General features: G+C 40.8%; 1 protein-coding gene across 12 annotated transcripts in view; it reads right to left on the bottom strand.

Annotated features, from left to right (window-relative positions):
- Positions 1 to 6,648, bottom strand: part of ZNF644 (zinc finger protein 644) — a 103,928-nt gene extending 97,280 nt beyond the window's left edge. For 4 of the 12 annotated variants that reach the window (XM_056122632.1, XM_056122641.1, XM_056122636.1 and 1 more), the window contains exon 1: positions 6,209 to 6,508. The gene's annotated coding sequence lies outside the window, so the exon portion shown is untranslated. The other 8 variants (XM_056122633.1, XM_056122638.1, XM_056122643.1 and 5 more) reach the window with 5 other exon arrangements.
- Positions 6,649 to 14,368: the final 7,720 nt, after the last annotated feature.

The raw sequence follows: 14,368 nt of genomic DNA, 5'->3' as shown, positions 1-14,368 counted from the left end.
CCAATAAGTTTATACTTTTCAAAGCACAAATATAAAAGGGTTGAGGAGAAAGTTCAAATGGAATAGTGTGCATATTTTGCATACAAGGGGAACCCCAGGTTCAATTCCACATTGAACAGACACCACATGGTCCCTTTATCATCACTGCGAGTAACCTCTGAGCAATATCAGGTATAACATAAAAAAATGAAAGAAGTTAAATGTAAATTAAAATGGTAAATTACATTCTCAGATGTTATAAATAGAACATGTCACCTACATTTTACATATATCTCCATTTAAGATAAATGCCCCACTGGAAAACTATAATATTTTTAAACCTGTAGCATTTAGAATGGCAGAGAATATTCTGATTAAGCTCAAACTTTTTTTCATGTCAACCACTCAGTAAATAAAAAGACAGCTTCCATTCTGTTCAATATCACTGTACCAATATCTAGCAGCCAAGACAAAGAGTCTTTATATGGCAGCATGAATAAACAATGTAGGCAATACGAAACCACTTGAAATAGGGTAGGCAGAAAATGCTTTTATAATGCTGTTTTAGAAGAGATAAAACTTACAAATTGTGTAACTAGGCAAAAGGATAGAAACCAAACAACAACAACAAAGAGAACAAGAAGGAAAAAATTGGAAAGGTCTTATCTGTAAATTTTAAGATACAACTTGGCTCAAATGTGAAGGAGTAGTAGAGAAAAAATTAATGAGGGAAATAAGTTTAAGACTGTACCAGCAACAGACATAAACAAAACAAAGAAAAATGTAAGAACGGAAAATGGTGAAAGGAAATGCTATTTGAGGAAATTCTCATGACTCCAAGCAATGAGAAGATAAAATTCCTTTCCTCAGTCTAGCTACTACTAAAAGACACTCCTCACTACTCTCACCTAAGGTTCTTATGTACATTACAAATGCTCTCAGTTACTCCTCTTCTCTCTTTACTAATGATTTCCATGGTTAGAAACTTTCTAAGTGGGAAAATTTAAGGATGGTATAACAAAGGCAAATCAACACAATTCATTTAGGGAATAACTTCACTAAAATATACTCCTTTCCACATGTATTTTCTCATCAGCTGACAGTCAAAAAGGGAATGTGTTCCTAAGATGCAAAACCTAAAATGGTGATAGTTTTTGCTGCAAGAACTAGAGAAGGCAAATATGCAGATATGAACTATCAACAAAAGTATAGAACTACAAAATACTCACAGGTGAAAATTCCACATTATTGTAAATAAAAGGTAATTTTAAAATGATAGTAACTACTATTCTAAAAGCTGCTTTATGCTGTCACTCATTGCATACCAGACTTTAAATGAATTATGTAAAATAAGCCTTATGTCCTAAAACCTCTATGAATATTGCATAGTATAGTTAAATCTAAATACCTACAGAGAACATAGCTAGATTTTAACCCCAATTTTACTTCAAAACTTACGTATTTAAACTTTATTCCCTCCTGCTTCTTTATACATAATTCCAAATGCAACTATTATTTTCTGTGTGGGGGTGTACGTATATACATATCTGTGTTTTTTACTGAGATTCAGTAAATCCCAGTAATGCAACAGGCAATTATTCCCATCTCTGGAATGATTTTTGTTAACTCCACACACCATTCAATAATAGGAACTCATATATTTACCATTTCCCTTAGGTAATTGATTTGCATCTGAGTTCCTTCCCTAATGAACACATAAATTAAAAAATAAATTAAAAGGCATGCATTAATCTTCTGTGTAAAAAAAGTAAACACCCATATCAAGACAAAATTGCTGACCTCTTAAAACTGGGAAACTGATATAACATCGGCCAAATACTGTATACTGTGAAATATTTCAATTCTAACACACTGTTAGATGTGTTGTTTTTAATCATTTCTATGGTTCATCCCATATTTAACTTTCTGAAAGGTGTACCAACTAACTTTCTGAAAGGTGTACCAGACTTTTAACATGGTATTTTTAATTTCCATGAGCGATACACATACTAAAAGAGGCCTAAATGCTACTTATCACTCTCACCAACTTCATCTACAGCACAACCTAGACTAAAAATTCAAAGAACGAACCACTGATCTATACTTTAACAAAGATACTTACAAGATCAGTTCCAAGAATCCCAAATGAAATGGGCAGGCTACAGCTTGCAGACAGAAGAGGTAGGGCAAAGATTAGTAGAGGGGGAGTACAAAGGAGACAGATTTTAGACTAATCTTAATCCAGTCTCTGCCCCATCCGGAGAAATATGCAATTCTGCTGCAGCCCTGATATGCTCCTCTCCTCCTCCTTCTCGTCCTCCAAGCCTCTGCTTTGCACCAAATGGAAAGCTATCTCATGGGACTTTGTTTTCTTGCTAACATTTTTCAACTGTAAAAGAACCGCTTATCTTAAATTTGAAAGAACAAAAACAGAATAACTACCCCAAATCACGTAAGATTTCTTAGTAAAAAATTACTGTTAATTTCAGAGTTCTACTTGGGCAGATTTAAAAAAAAATAGTAAAGAAGCTGAGCTTCTGGAAATGCCTTTTCAACAAAAATTCCAGTTTCCTGAAGAAACAATCTAATATGGTGCTCTACCACTTAGTCTCCAGTGACCTATCAGTATTTTTGCGGGTTTTGTTTTGTTTTTGTTTTTAAGAGGGGAAAGAGAAATACTTTAGCCAACCAGCAGGGTGAGCTAGTGTTAGAATCAGTTGTACTAAGCACAATTCTCTCAAAATTCAAGTGGTTTTGCATTTTAAAAGCAGCCATTTCCCTCTAATAAAGGACACTACTCCTAATATTTCAATCAGTGAGTGCTTTATCTCATAACTTTATTCATTTACAGATTCCCTTACAAAATATACTCTCAGCACTAGAGGAATTAATGGTAATACAAAAAACAATCTGCATTCATTTGATTATCTGCAAAACAGTAATGGTTTTCTGTGCAGTTTGTTCTTCCCGCCCCCCCAAAATTGGGGGTCAAATTCTGGTCCTTACTCATGCAAGGCAAGCACTGTACCACTGAGCTAAATAAAAATCTCAATTCCAGTATCAACTGCTTATTATGTTTTATTTTATAGGATCGGCAGTAAAAAAAAAAAAAATTGGAACATTTATTTGGTTTTTTGGCCACACCTAGCTATGCTCAAGGCTTACTCCTGGCTCTGCATGCATGCAGGGACCACTCCAGGCAAAGCTCAGGGGATCAAATGGGGTGAGAGAGATCAGACAGAATCCCAGGTTGGCTGTGTGGAAGACAAGCACCCTACCCACTTTACCATCTCTCCAGCCCCAAAAATATCTTTCTTAAAAAGCTTTTAAACCCATAAAACAAAACTAGGTAGTTTAACTTTTTTTTTTTGGTCTCTTTTTAAAATTTGGGTCCAGAGCCAACAGGTGTCTTTATATCTGCCCAACAGGCGGATATATGAGAAGAGAATAAAATGCCCTCTTTACTTTTGAAAACAAATTTTCTGAAAAGAATTTCAATAAGCAAACCTTAACACTGAGATGAGATCTTTTCCACTATTTTTCCTAATCTTTCCTGACAATTCTTTCCTCTAAACGGCAGACATCCCCCAAAACTTTCAATGACTGTTCTTTTCTCCTTCTATAACCATGGTTTCAATTTAACCACATCCAAATCTCTCCTATATGCACAAATTAAAACTTCAAAACATTAAAGGTTTGCAGATAAGAGCCTTTATATCTGGGTATAATTCTAATCATCATAAAACCAGTGTGTAATTAAATCCACTCTCACATTTTTAAGTGAAAATTAAACAGCTTATTAACTTTTGTAGAATATCAGTATCTTAACCTTTTTAATGGTCCATAAAAAGCTTTAAATTCAACACAATTTGATTCTATTTTGTTAAATGCGATATCCAAAGAAATTAAAGATGACTGTACCATCTCACCATTTTACTTTTGAATTTCTTAACTATTCTTACAAATCAGTGATGGTAACACAACTTTTACCAGAGGTGATCTAAGTTGCATGAACCCAACTAAGACTCTATAACAAAATGAACAGTACAGGCATCATCTCATTTCTTACCTAATGAACGGTAGCAATGAAAGTTATTTTACTCTTTCCCGTAAGTATATCAAGCTCTTTGTTCTTAATTCCTGGGTCAAGACTGCTTTTTTGAAAATCTCAAGATTCAAAAGCAACAAAGCTCTGAAATTACCTAAAATGCCTATATTCTGTACCTGAATCTGTGTCACTGGAAGTCAATTCAAAAACTAAGTAACTGTTAACACTTTAAGTAAAAACTTTCAACTTACGGTCACAAGTTCTCATTAATGGTTATCTAACAAATATTCTAACACACCCTTGTTTCAGTTTTTAAAATTAGCTGCAGAGAGTCACTTTCTCACCTCAGCAATGTACCAATGGAAAGAGCAACTGGGCTTAAGTGACAACTTTCTACTGTTTTATTGACTTGATCACTATCTTTGGTCCTCAATGTATTTGTAAATGAAGGGTAGGAGTAACTGGTCTGAGATTCCTTCCATTCTAAAACTGTATGACTCAGTAACATCTTTTGCTGACGTTAAAATATCTTGTATTTATAAATAGAAGAAGACTATTCTGTGTTAAGAGAAAAGCAGAAAGGGGGCAAATACATGGGGGGGGGAAGTTTAAGGATGAGAAATTCAAAATCAACTTGAATAGCGTTCTAAAGTTAAGTGTTCTAAATGCAAGCGAGGTTAAACATCTCTCAGATAAGTAAATTAATCTCTTAATGTGGCCTGGCCAAAACAACCCATGAGTTGTTTCTCAATTTTCTTTTACCACTATTCAAAGCATGAGGTAGCCATAAGTTCTGCACGGCTTGAAAGAGCCTCACTCTGACACTGCCGGCATCTTAGCAATACTATACTTATCACAGCTACACTAAGAATCCTAGCCAAGTCTTCGTGCTACCACCGGCTCCTAAAATGCCGAAACTAAATTATAACTTCTTTATCCCAACTTTTTTCTTACCAAACCTACCAAGGCAGCACAGCTACGGCTGCTGAATACTTACACATGGCACTGAAGGCAAACAGGAGGGTTTCCTTCGAGTAACGTGAGTTGTCTAGTTTTTTTGAAGTGCTTTCCTTCTTGTGGTACTAAAAACATAGCACTAAACTACTGCAGAGAGGCAAACACATCAGGCAAACACTAGCATCCAGCTGCCACCAGGCCTGGCATTAATCACGGGGCAAGCCACAGCTGATGATGCTGTTTTGGGGTAAGAGGTGCAGAAAGGAGTTTTCAGCGGCCATACAGGCCAGGGCATCATCCAGGTCCCTCCCCGTCACCCGCCCCCAAAATAAGATTCAGCCTCTGCTCCAGTCTTTCCTCTCTCGAGGGAGAAGGAAACACCTGGCCAAGGGTGGAGCCAACACGGCAAAGGTTTCCGACCCCTACAGGCAGGGCAATGTTAATCGGGGCGTCCAGGCCAAGTTCTCTACTACGGCTGCTTAAACCTGGGCTGCATCCCGGCCCGCGAGTCGTCTGCGGCCGTCTCGGAACGAGAAACCTTTAGCTCCACCACCCAAGTGTCCAAGCACTGGCATGGGTCGGGGGCAACTCATCTTCGGGTCCACGGGAGCAGTGGCGCACACCTGCTTTTCCTCTGGCAGAGATTAAAGCTCCCGGGGCCACAAAGGCCAGGGAGTCGGACCTGGAGAAGCAAAAAGCTTTAGCTGGACACCCACCGAGCCCCGGGGCCCTCCCGACAACTCCCAGCTGAGCGCTGTGACCTCGGGCTAGAGCTTCCCTGGCACCTAGCGGCACCCGAGCCCAGCAGTGCCCGGGCGGTGCGGGTCGGGGCCCCCGGTTTCGGGGAGGCGAGCGGGGCCGGGGGGCGGGGGGGGAGCGGGGCGCAGACCCGACGCTTCGGGGCCCGGCAGAACCGCCCCGGGAGGGAGAGGGGTGTGTGTCAAGGGGGGCGGGGGGCTCCTGCTCTCGCGCCGCCCCGTTACTCGGGGCTCCGCAATGGCGACGGCCGGGCTCTCCCCCGGGCCGCCCGATCCCGGCCCCTTCCCCCTCCTGCTCACTGGCTGCTCGGCTGCATGTGACTAAACAAAACCCCCCAAGTCGAGTGCCCAGCTCAGCCCCTTTGTGTCAGCTCTCCCAGAGCCGCCGCCGACGCCGCGGTGCCAAGGCCCCCCCCTCCCCCACGCCGCCGCCGAGTCCCGCCCCGCGGCGGCCACCGCCGCTCACCTCAGGCTCCGCCGCCCCCCGCGGCCGCCGCGGCCGCCGCCTCCCCGAACCCGGGGCCCGGGCTCCTTGTGTAGCACCAACTCCGCCTCCTCGGCCGCCGCCGCCATCTTAGCCTGTGCGGCAAAACGCGTCCTTGTGGATGGTCGGGACCCAGCCTCGGGCGGAACTCCCCGCGCCCGAGCGCCGAAGGCCGCGGCGCCCAACTTCGGCCGCCACCCTCAGTCCCGCCGCCGCCACAGCCCCCACCCCCGGCCCGGAACCCGCGGGGGCCCGGCGAATGCCAACCCGATCGTCCCCGAAACTCACAGTTTGGTGCCGTGTGCGTCAAACCGGGGCGACGTTGGGAGCGCGCGGCGTCCCCGCGTCACACGCCGCTCTGTACGCTCCGCGGCTCCCGCGGCCCCCCTCCGCTCCCCGCTCGCTTCTCGCCTCCGGCCCGGGTTCCCACGGCGCAGGCGCGCTGCTTTCCCGCCTCGGCCGGGCTGGCGAGGCCGCGGGGGCGGCCCGGCGCCGAGCCGGGGGTGGGGAGCTGCTCGGCGCGGCCCGAGCGCCCGGGCCAATGAGACCGACGGGGGCCGCAGGAACAGTGCACCAGTTGTTCTCGGGTGCCAGAAAACAAACAAGGTCACCTCCCCCAGCGCTGACCTAATCGCTCCCCGGGAGGTTCCCGCCCCAAAGTAGGCACGCTCCAAATATGGTGGTGCCCGAACTCCGCAAGACCCAGACACTTGGGGCAAGCCTAGGCCCTTTAAGGTGGAGCAGGCCCGGCGTGCACAGCTCCTTTTGTTTGGCTGCGCTGGGGGGAAACCCCGCGACAGCAGAAGAACCCCGCGAGGTTGCCAGCCACACCGGGGGAGGGACGGCAGGGGAAGGGCTTGGGATTAGGTGGGGGTTGGCGAGGAGGGGGTGGGAACCAGTTGGGAGATGCTTGGATGGTCAAGCGAAGCATCCAATGGGACTTCTCCCAATTAGCAGAACCTCCTACCTAGACGTGCCCGGGGTCCGGGGCTGTTGCATTCCACGACAAAGATGCTTCCTCCCCTGAGAGAACTGGGTAACTGCTGAGTCTGGACCGTCCGGAGAAAGTTCTGGAAAACTTCCTCACTCGCCAACATGCACAGCCGGAGTCAGGGCACTTTCTGGAACCTCATGGAGAAACCCTGACCATTCCTTCGCGGTTGAACTAAGCAAACAAGAGTTTGCTCAAGGTTTGACACGAACCCAAAGATCTTGAAGAATCTGCTACACCTGCTTGATACAAAGATGTTTAACTCCTTAGAAAGTTTCTTGATGTGCGAGTGTTTTTTTATTCATTTTCTTTTAAATAAGGCTTTAATTAGGTTAACAACTATTATGAACTGAGCTCCTCCAACACTCAGAATGTTACTGGTTTTCTGAGAAATGCCCTATGTTTGCACTTAATTAACGGGAAAGTGATGGTGATCATTTTCAGCAAATATGGATTCCCAAAGACCGGGTATTTACACCTGCAGCGTTAGATAACAATAGCTAACTCTTTTCAGTGTTTTACCATGCATCAGTGAGGGTCCTCAAGCCCTTAATTCCATGCCAATTTAATGAGGCAAAAGAGACAGTAATTTTTTTCAAAGTCATATAGCTCTCAGGACTCTTTCAAATGTAACTTTTCTTCATTTTCACAAATGCATGAACAATAAAAATATTTGTACGCTATAGTTTTTAATCCAATTGCAAGGGTTGCCCTTTGGGACGTTTAATCTGCAGTGATATTTTATTATTGGTTTATTATTGAATTCAAAATACATTAAAATATTATGTGCTATGGAAAAATCCATAGCAGTGTTGCACTGTCCCCCCGTTGTTCATTGATTTGCTCGAGCGGACCCAGTAACGTCTCCATCGTGAGACTTCTTGTTACTGTGTTTGGCATATCAAATACATCAGGGGTAGCTTGCCAGGCTTTGCTGTGCAGGTGAGATACTCTCCGTAGCTTGCCAGGCTCTCTGAGGTGGGTGGAGGAATCAAACCCGGCCCAGCTGGGCCAGCTGTGCACAAGGCAAACGCCTTTCTACAAAAAAAAGTTAACACCACTGTATGCACAGTCATAAGCTATGAATATATACTGCTGACAGATATACACACTGTTATACTACAAGCAAAGATAAGCCATCCATGAGTGGAATTTACCTAGCTGATGAAGCTGTCTATATTAAAATTTAGAAATTAAAATGTAATACAAAAAATAGTAATACTAATTAATAAGAGAACTGGTCTGGAGTAATACTACAGTGGGTTGGACACTTGCCTTGTACATAGATTCCATCCCTCGCACCACATATGGTCCCTGAATTGGCCAGCAGTGATTCCTGAATACAAAGCCAGGAATTTCTAAGCACTGCCTGTTGCAGCCCATAAAAAACAGAAACAAATTTTTAAAAAGTGGGGGAGAATCTGACAACTATAAACAAAATAGATGTCAAAAAAACTTTCTATGAGAGGAAGAAAACTGAACAGGACGTCTGATTAAAACTAATGCAAAGAAAAAGTGAAAAACTATACACGGCTGGAAACAATCCAAGGGCCCATTATGTGGCTCAATACAAAAATATTTAAAACACTAAATGATAATTGCAGTAGAGAATGAAAATCAAGATTGGAAAAGTTTGACCGTGGGATAAAGTTTATGAAGCCTACCTACTCACTGAAAATTAGTGCTCTGATGAATACATGTGGTGAAGAATTTTGCTTGTTTATTCCAGGGTGGACTTAGGTTAACCCCGTGCAAGACAAATACCCTACCCTCTGTACTATCATTCTAGCCCCTGGTGAAGAATTTTTAAAAGCAGAAAAGAATGGAAAAGAAAAGAAAGGAAAAGAAGGCCTGATAATCTGACAATATTGACATAATATACAAATCAGTTATTCCAGCAAATGAAATTTCTAATAAAAGCTACAAAAATAATATGTGATCTCAGATGACTTATTCCAAGAGAAAACACAATTTAATGTTGGATGAAGATAATTCCCCACTTCCAATACTTCTGAATTACAGGCAAAAAAAAATAAAATGGAATATTGGCTAATCTAATATTTTAGTAATGAAGTTTTTGGATTTATCTAATAATCAAATTCATTCTTTTGAGTACTGAAACTAAGAGGCAGTCTTGACTGTGGAACTACAAATAGTTCAATATATTTATCAGTGGGGATAGAAGAATGTTTCCATAAAGATGAATTGAGGTTCTTATTTATTTTTGTCTCATAGTAACACCAGCACAGAACCGTCTATCTAGCAAATAAGCAATAAGTAATTTTATTTAACTCAATCCATTTTCATCAGTTGCTTAGCCTATGCAAAATCAGCAAAAAAGATGACATAGATTAAGCAAATCCATTAATTATGGCATATATTACGTTTAGTACATATGTGTTTACTAAAACATACCTAACATTTGGGGACACATTTATTACTCTACACATAAGTGGACAAAGGAAATTTAGATTGAAAATACTTAAGGTATGAGTAGAGAAACACAAGAAAATAAGAAAAGAAGGGACAAAGAGATAAAAGGTGCTTCAGACAAGAGCACTGCATCAGAGAAACTGAGGAAGTACAGATAGAAGCTTACTACAGTAATCCCAAATCTCAGTGACTTTACAGTAAAGTTTTATTCCTTATTCACTAACATTATACTCTAGTCAGTGGAAAGTAGTGAGAAGGCCGTGAAACAGTTTCTTGAAACTCAGTCCTCCCAACTCATGGCTTTGCCATTCCCTCAGAAGTCTCAGAAACTTCTAGAGAAAGGAGAGATGGGGAGAGAGAGACAGAGAGACAGAAAGAGAGACAGAGAGACAGAGAGAGAGAAAGAGAGAGAGCGCGCGCAAATATAACTACGCAAATGTAAGTAAGTTTGAATGGCAGAACCCAGAAATGGCACACATAGCTGTCTGGAAAGGCTGAGAAATATAGTTGAGTTGATGCCCTGAAGAAAGAGACAGTGGTACAATTAAGCACAAAGCAGAGTCAATGCATATTGAAAGTAAATGCAGCACAGAGATTATAAAGGAAAGAAGGATTCATTGGATATACAGGATCATTGATGAATTCTGTAAGAGTAAGGCAGGGGCAAGGTTCAGCTCACTAAAGTGGATTAAGAGGAAATGGAAAGGAAAGAAGGAGAGTTGCAGTTGAGGCTAATTAACTTTGAAAACCTCACAAGACCAAGTGACTAGACTCACAAAACCTAGAGAATAACCTGAGGCCAGAGGTAAATGACACTGCTCAGGATTCTTGGAAACTAATCAGCAAAACTTCCTGGTAAGAAACCACCATCCTAGGCCTTCATCAGACTTCTGTAACCAGGGCTGAAATGACAGCACAGCAGGCAAGGCCACCGCAGAGTTGATCCCTGTCCCCTGAGCCGAAACGAGTTATCTCTGAATGCAGAAACAGGGTTATTCCCAGAGCATAGTTGGGCATGGCTCAGCAATTAAAACAAAACAAAAAATACCCAAAACTTCCATAACTGTCAAACTTGAGAAAAGCCTCTATTACTTTGTATTTCCCAAAGTGAAAGATTCCAGATGTTCTAAAATACTTGGTGCAGATCCACCTGAAGAATGAGGGCATCTGTACTTTCAGCCATTCCATGTGCTTTACTAAAGAAAAGGAATATAAAATAGAAAGACAAAATACTGCATCATGATTGATTAGCTTGTAATCAGATATTGAGAAATTACAACATGACTGTGTTCCCATAACTGTGTCAATCACTAGAATTCAGACTTTAATATCTTTAGTTAAATAATAAATGAAATTAAGCATATTCAAAATGATCCTTAAATTCTCTACCATAGTTAAGTTTTCAAAATATGGTACAAGAAGGTAACGAGCAGTAAAAACAAAATAGATTTAGGAAATATTCAGTCTTAAATAGAAGTACAGAACTAAAAGTAGCACTGTAGTACTGTCCCGTTGTTCATCCATTTGCTCGAGCAAGCACCAGTAATGTCTCCATTGTGAGACTTGTTGTTACTGCTTTTGGCATATCGAATACATCATGGGGAGCTTGCCAGGCTCTGCCATGCGGGCGGGATACTCTCAGTAGCTTACCGGGCTCTCCGAGAGAGACAGAGGATTCGAACCCGGGTCAGCTGCATGCAAGGCAAACACCCTACCCGCTGTGCTAAAAGTATAAGGTGATAATGTCATGACTGTTCTTTTCCATTTCTTTTATTTTTATTTTATTTTCCATTTCTTTTATGCAAATAGTAATTTAACATATACTTAAGTTACTATTTCCATTTTAAAGTTGACAAAGTTTGTTGTTCAAGTAGAGCTTCACATGGCAATGTGGTCATTTTTTTGCAGGACTTAGATTTTCTCAGGTCTAATTTTATTGGTTTTTTTTTTTTGTGGTACCAATGACAAAGCCAGGGACATATACATGCAAAACAAGAGTTGTACCACTGACCTTCACTCCCATCTTTGGGTTTCAAATCACAACAGAATTTATCAGGCTCAGAAACCAGAGAGATGGTACAGCGGATAAAGTGCCTTGTCTTGCAAATGGCTGACTGTTTCTAGCATCACATATGGTTCCTCAGCCCATGCCAGGAGTTATCCCTGAGTTTAGAGCCAGGAGTAAGCTCTAAGCACTGCCAGGTGTGACCTAATCTCCCAACTCCAAAAGAATTTACCAAGCTCAGATGCTTGAAATATATAAGAAACTAATCTGTAAATCACATGTTGATGTATTGATTTATACTAAAAGTTTTGGCTGCCAAGCATAATAGAAATTCTCAGGCAGATTGATCAACACTTACCCTCCCCTGTAAGCAAAGGGTGCCAGAGACATAGAATTACTTACTGAGCATAGAATTATATGAAAAAAATTTTAACAATATCATAACATTTTGATAACAAACCACACTCCACCATGAAGTACCTGTCAATGAGATTTGAATCCTCAGTTTGCTCTTCAACAGAATAACCTATTAATTTTCTTAAAGATAACCACAATATCTTAAAACCACAAAAAAGATGAAGTATTTTATCTTCATAAAAATGTTCATGATTTTAAATAAAAGTAAAATAAGGGTGTGTTTAACAGATTATAGTTTGTAATTAGTATTTTATTCTTTCTTAAGGAATTCATAGAATAATAGCAAATATATCAATCAGTGATATTTTAAAATAACTGCCTGATATTTTGATAAACTGACTTTAATAAACTTAGTGATTGCTCTTGTATATAATTACTTGGGGGGGCTGCACCTAGTGGTTCTCTGAGCTTACTTCTGATTCAGTGCTCAGAGAAGCACATGCAATGCCAAGGATCAAATCATGGTTGGCTGCATGCAAGGCAAACACCTTATCCCCTGTACGAACTATCTCTCTGTTCTTCCCCTGATACATCATTATTATCTAAGTATAATAAATATTTAAAGCATTAATTTCCTCAATTTGTGATTTCTTCAAAGCACTAATTTTCTCAATTTGATCAGGCTGTTCAAATTAAGTTCCCAAGGGATACAGAACTTTGCTGAATAGGTTATACACAAATATGTTCTTTACTCTTAAAGTAAATCACCACTTTTTACTCTAAGACCTTTAAAACCTCTTAACAATTTTCTTGAGTGATATATATGTACTCAGGAATAGGTCCTAGCAAGTAATTTATTATTTCTTTATGCGACAGTTCTCTTCAGTGACTACTTGTGAGCCTTGTATTAGAAAGGACTGCCTCCCACATGGTACCACAATTTTTGCCAGGTACATTATGAGTAGCTGACAACCTTAAATATATATGGTACTAAGATAGCACTTAGGTTCTTAATCTAAAATTTTGTTTTTTAGAACAGTATATGTTAATACTCTTGTATCAGCCCTTTTCTAGTCACTGCAAAGGCTGTAATAAAATATCCATAAGGTGACAAACAATCTACAGTTGTAAACTCTAATTGTTCATTAGAAAAGATATTTACACACGTGTATTCATTGGAGCCGTTAATACAATAGCCAACATATGGAACAATCTAGGAGTCCAACAATATATAAATGAATAATGAAGTTAGTCATGAGTGTGATTCCCAGGTGCCTTACATACACACCAAGCAAAGTCCTGATAACTCTGCTGCTGAGATCTCCAGCAACAGAATGTGCAATCTCCAGAGAATAGACAGAAGTGTACCAAGGTCACACAACTAGTGAGTATGACCAGAGAACACCACAATTAAAGACAAGGAAGCACAGGGTCAGGATTATAATCTCCAGCAAATATGTGTGTGAGCACTTCAGTTAAAAGAGTGCAAGGGTTGCAGCTGGAGTGATAGTACAGTGGGTAGGCATTTGCTTTGCATGCAACTGACCCTGATTTGATTTCCCGTGTCTCATATGGTACCACAAGCACCACCAGGAATAATTCCTGAGTGCAGAGGCAGCACTAACCCCTAAACATCGCTGGATCTGGCCTAAAAACAGAAATCAAAAAACAAATAAAAATGATCAAAATGAGGACTAGAGTAATAGTGCAGCAAGTAGAGTACTTGCCAGGCATATGGCTAACCTGATTTCAACCCCCAATACTCCATATGGTCTCCTGAGTCCCATCAGGAGTGATCCCTGAGCACAGAGCAAGGAGGAAGACCTGAGCACAGTTAGATGAGACCAAACAACAAGAAATTAAGAATGGGCACCATAATAAAGAGATCAATGAAAGGGAATAGAAAATCCACATAGAGACCTAGAAATATATGGTCAATTAATTTTTAGCAAATGTGAAAATGCACTTCAGTGCAGGAAGAATAATCTTTTCAACATGTGATATTGGGAAAAGTGAATATCCATATGCAAAATATTGAACTTTGACCATATATGAAAATAACTCACAATGAATCATAGACTTAGACTTAAAACTGAAACCAAAACCCAAACCTGAAAATCTACTAGGAGAAAATCTTTGTGACCTCATGTTAGACAGACTTCTGAAATGGAACACCAAAAGCACAGTTCATAAAAGAAAAAATGATAAAATATAAAGACTTTCAAAACAAAACTGTTTAGCTCTTCTAAAGACTGAGAAAATGAAAAGATAGCACACACAGGAAGAAGTTATTTTCAAATCACATAAGGAATTTTTCATGCTAAGGGTCTTTTTTACCCACAATACATAAGAAATT

This window comes from Sorex fumeus, unplaced genomic scaffold (assembly GCF_029834395.1).
Source record: "Sorex fumeus unplaced genomic scaffold, SorFum_2.1 ptg000047l, whole genome shotgun sequence".
Classification (NCBI taxonomy): Eukaryota; Metazoa; Chordata; class Mammalia; order Eulipotyphla; family Soricidae; genus Sorex; species Sorex fumeus.
The sequence above is the reverse complement of the archived record's forward strand: the minus strand, read 5'-3'. Positions and strand labels throughout refer to the sequence as shown.